Source organism: Clarias gariepinus, chromosome 17 (assembly GCF_024256425.1).
Source record: "Clarias gariepinus isolate MV-2021 ecotype Netherlands chromosome 17, CGAR_prim_01v2, whole genome shotgun sequence".
Classification (NCBI taxonomy): Eukaryota; Metazoa; Chordata; class Actinopteri; order Siluriformes; family Clariidae; genus Clarias; species Clarias gariepinus.
In genome coordinates, this window is record NC_071116.1 from 2,185,226 (window position 1) to 2,190,308 (window position 5,083).

A 5,083-nucleotide genomic window follows, 5' to 3' on the forward strand; every position below is an offset into this window, starting at 1 on the left:
TCCCGGACAGTTTGCGGTTATTATTCTCAGCCAGAAACCCGAAATCCTTTGTGGCCTATTAAATATTTGCGTTATCTCATCTTCGGAAATCCAGCCTGATTGGAGCGATGGCGGAACAGAAGGAAAGTAATCTCTCCTGCTATTTATTGGAATAAGATGGCGTCGAGAGTGTCAAAGTTTTCAAGGGTGCAATTCCCCCAGGGCAAGGGATGATTATCATGAAATATTTTAATAGAGTTCCCATGAAGACCTAACCACTTCAATATATAACATCAACAGCGAAAAAAAAAGATCCCTGGTAATTAGGATGTTCACTGGAGCTTCACTCGTAACTGTCAGATCAAGCTATTAAAATAAATGATAATTGATCACAGAGGGAGAGAATGCCTTGATTTGTTTGTCAGCTCGGAGCACGGATTTCCAAACGGAAGGGCAGAATTATTTCAAGCACTCAAAGGGCCGATTGTTCTTTGGGAATTTCCAATCAATCTCGGTGTAGCTGGCCGAACAGATGAATTGGGCGTTGGTTCGGTATGCAAGCTGCCCCGTGATCATTAGCGGCATCGTTCCCTTGAGCTAGTATGGCCGTGGAAGCTAATCAGTTACTGTAATGGTCGTTTATGGGCTATAATGGACACACTTCATAACTGTCAAGCGCTGGGACTCGTGTGTAGTCTCACAAGCTAATAAATGGAAAAAAAAAACTTTGTCTCAGAAGAAAGCAGCTGTGTCAAAAAAAAAAAAAAAGAAAAAGAGATGCCTGTCAGAGTACCATGCTTGTGTTGAAGGCAACGCAGTTCATTATAATTAGCAGGACGTCAGGAGCACGGCTCCCAAGGCGTCGCACGAGCAAGTACCTGTGTTAGATGTGTCATCTTTATTAGTCCGGGCGTGCTAAGCCTGGCACCCTGTGTGCTAATCCCTAGCTAAAGAAACAGCTTTCAAGGAATTAACATCAAAAGTGGAGCCTAGCATGCTGGCAGGGGAGCTTTCACCATCCTTAGCCTCAGTTCGGGGATGAACCGAAAGTTCACCTTGTCCTCTGTTCCACCCTAAGTCCTCGACATTGTTCTCCGCCTCCTTTCATAATCCTGTTCTGATTTTTCCAGGGTTTCGGAGAGATCCAGCTATTTCCCTGTGCTGTGTCGGACTTAATCCTGCCTCTGATCGCACACAGGTCGGCGGTTCAAACGGCCGGCTCGCGCCAGATTGATGAAGAAAGCTTTTCAAAGGTGCGCTTCAAGTGCTGACACGGCTTATTCCCTAGCACTGTTTTGCATTGCCGTGTTGTTTGCGAGTCTCCCTGGTGAAGAGCCAGCCTGATTGAAAGAGCTGTCACCATCACTGCAGCGAGCCCGCATTAGTTATTGCGCCGCTAGATACCCTCGGAGTCACGGAAAGGCCTATTAAAGCATAAAACTTGGCATGCCGGTGCTGGGAACGGTTTGGGCCAGTCCATGCTAATTAAATTCAGAGACTCTCCTCACTTTCCATTGAGTAAGGAAGCTGTTTAGCATCTTTTTCTTCCCCCACTCAGGTATTGCTTTCGCACTAACTCATTTTCGCAGTTTTGTTGAATTACCTCATCGCTTAAATAAAGAACTCGATACGACGAAATCAACAGGGCAGTTTCTCATTTTCAAACAGATGCAAATGGCTAGCTGTTGGAGTTACTCAATCATGCCATATTTCTGCAAAATCAGCAGTGCAGACATGCCTAAGGTTAGTTCTTTTTGGTCTATTAGTTTAGCTAGACATCAATACGATCCTCGAAGCGCTGTCTGAATGCTTAACTCGCATAAAAGCCAAAAGCTAATATGTTGATCGGCTGTCAAGTTTCCCATATTTGTCCGGGTAATCCGTTTTATTCGCAGAAATTCTCTCCGTGCACAGTGACAGACTGTCGACTTACGGCAGCGAATCAATATTTGAAACGCGCGTGGTTTAAGCATGTCCGAAACCTATTTGCTATTTTTTTTTGTTTTTTTATGTTTTGGATGAAAAAATTGTTGAATATAACTAGTGTGTGTCTGTTTATCAGGGCAGCATATTGACCAAGGAACAGGCTCTTTTTATGCTAATTTGCTAATTCTAGCAATTAACCAGGATAAACAGAGCCAATGCCGACGCTTCTATAAACACAGGAACTGTTTTAGTTTACTTGTTAGCGTTTACTTTATTGACTGAAAGATCATGAGTTCTAATCCCAGGTCTGTTCTGGGGCCACTGTATGGATTTTAGCGTTCGCTTCCCAGCGGTACGGTTGATTGCCCCAGATTGTGATTTACTCGTAATTCTGTTTGGATTAAACAACGTAACGGAATAAGTATGTGTAATGAAATGGTAGATTGACTCAGCGGCTTAGGGTCGATTCTTTTTATAGACAGATAATGGCCGTTATTCGTTGCTCATTAAATGTACTAATTAACTTAAGAAGACCGTTAACATGTTGGATAACATTGAAGACGAACGACCGCTCTCGCTGGTGTTTTTAGAGCCTTTCTTTATTAGTGCGACGCACCACTCCTTATTATGCAAGTATGCTAATTTTAGCAGTGTTTGGAGTTCTACCAGGAACATAGATTAAAGAGACGCAAAAACGAACGCTTGTTGCTGATTGACAGCACATACGGATTGCTGAGGGCGTAAACATCATTGAGGAAACTTTACTGGTGATTGTCTTTACTTATAAATGTTGACAGGTATACAGGAGATGTTGCATTAATGAGAGAGAGAGAGAGAGAGAGAGAGAGAGAGAGAGAGAGAGATGCATAACCTCCAACGCATTTAAAGCAACTTTGCATCTAAATTATACAGGCGTTTAGGGCACCAGTGCTGATTCATCTATACATATAGGAAAAAGGTGAAGTTTGGATGTTAAGTCTCTGCAGTATATTGTGAGATTATATCCCAAGAGCGGAAAATAACCCTGCAAATCCCTCACCCGCTCAGCTTTATGCTTGGCTTGGATGGTGAATTACTTGTAATTATGTTTGGATTACACAATCTACACAAAATGTCCTGTGCGTCTCTCCAACACAAAAGCAGCTCTGAAGGTTAAAGTCAAGTAGACTTTCTAGACCGAACCTGCTCTGTGTTTGTCCCTCATTAAGCGTAGAGTGCTAACTGCGACATAAAGCATACTGTAACTTTAGACCCCTTTGAGTTAAACCACGGATGTCTTTCCGTATTAGTGCAACGCACCGACCAAAGGAATGCCCCGCTTCTTGTTATGCTGCTATGCAAATTCTGTTTCGAATCTGGAATTCCACCAGGAACACAGATTAAAGAAACGCTAAAGCGAACAGTTACCGTTGATTGACAGTACATACAGATTGCTGAGAGCGTAAACATTTATTTTAACAACCATCTTCAGTTAAAAACTTGACAACTTTATACAAAATGCATCACATTAACAAGAACCCATACTGCATAAATGCACATCTAACGCGGACTGCTGCATTTAGGAAATGATTAATGCGGCGAGACTTTGTGTATAAATAGAGGAGGAATAGTAGTTCAGCGGTTAGAGTTACGTGCGTGAAGTGGGTTCAAATCCCAGCACTGCCGGAAAGAAGTAGGACTGTAAACCCCTCCACTTGGTTTAGATTGGATTAAACACCTTTTGCTTCTGATGTCAAGATGTCTGCCATAACGTCCATGATCCCACCCACTTCTGGGACGTTACTTACCGGATGCCAGTTCCAAAACGCAGTAATCGCTTCCAAGTTTTCTGAATCACCTCTGAAACGTGAGCCACGATGCTAACTAGGTTCTAACACAAGGCTGAATCCCAGATCTCTCTCTCTCCATCTAACATCTGACCAACGGCGCCACTTGGTGTGTGCAACAAGGGATCGTACACCCTATAAAGCGCACCAGCTTTCTATTTCGCACTTTTTGGGATTCTACCCCAGAGCAGTTTGGTAGCTGTTCATTAGAGAGCTTGAAATAAACGTCAGTGTTAGTTAAAGCTACCTGTACTGTACATCATTCTATGAAGCGTAAATCAAATTCATATTCCATCGTCTCATTTCAACTCTACTAAAACGCCAAGGTCATCACGCTATGATGACACAATCAAACAATCTGCAAATGAATATCCTTATTACCTTCTTCATCGATTTTCACATGCTTGTTTCCTTTTTGAATAGCATATTGCATATGTTATTTATTAAATTTTTTTGGCTCTAAAATACACCCTAAACATGATCATTAACAAACATATTTAGTAGCTTAATGTCAGTTAACAGTGCTTCTGCGGTACGTGGTTGTGATGGACGTCGTGGCGGTCACATGACTGCAAAAGGGCAATACTTAATTTAGATTAAAAGATTCCCCAAATTAACATGTGTAATGTATTAAAAAAGGAACTACAGTAAGTTATCTGTTTTATGCTGTTATGAAGATGATGCAATTAAGCTGAGGCGCAGTTACCACCAATGTGATTATACAGACTACTAATTTGTTCCTTTTCTTCGATAGAGATTTTTTAATTATACAGTAGGTGACACAGTGGTTTAGTAGTTAGCACTGTCGCATCGCACATTCAGGTCTGGCGGTTTGGATCTTGCCTCCGGTCCTGTGAGCTTCCTCCATGTGGAGCATCTGCTAATCCGGTTTCCTCATACAGTCCAAAGACATCTAGGTTCATTAGTGTTTCCAAAGTGTGCCGGTGTGTGCTTCTGCCTTGCAATAGGTTGGTAACCCATCCAGGTTGTACCCATGTTGTGCCCCAAGTTCCCTGGGATTGGCTCTGTGATCCTTAACAGGATACGCAGTGTAGACAATGCAAAGATTCCCAAGGTGGCAAAGAGACTCCTTCCAAAATCAAGGATTGCACACATTTTTTTCACTACATTTAATGTTGAGCATCTGCTTTATAAATGAACCGTTACCATAGAAACGGATAGATTTTGGAATGTACAGTATATTATAAAGAGTTAAACAGTTGAGAAACGTGGGTTTCTAAACCAAACTTCTCCTCCTTCTTCCCGTGTCAAGGTACTTCTGCAGACGGAACGAATTTCAGACTTGCAGCATGTGTTCAAACCAAAGAAGTCATAATGGCAAAACTGGAGGG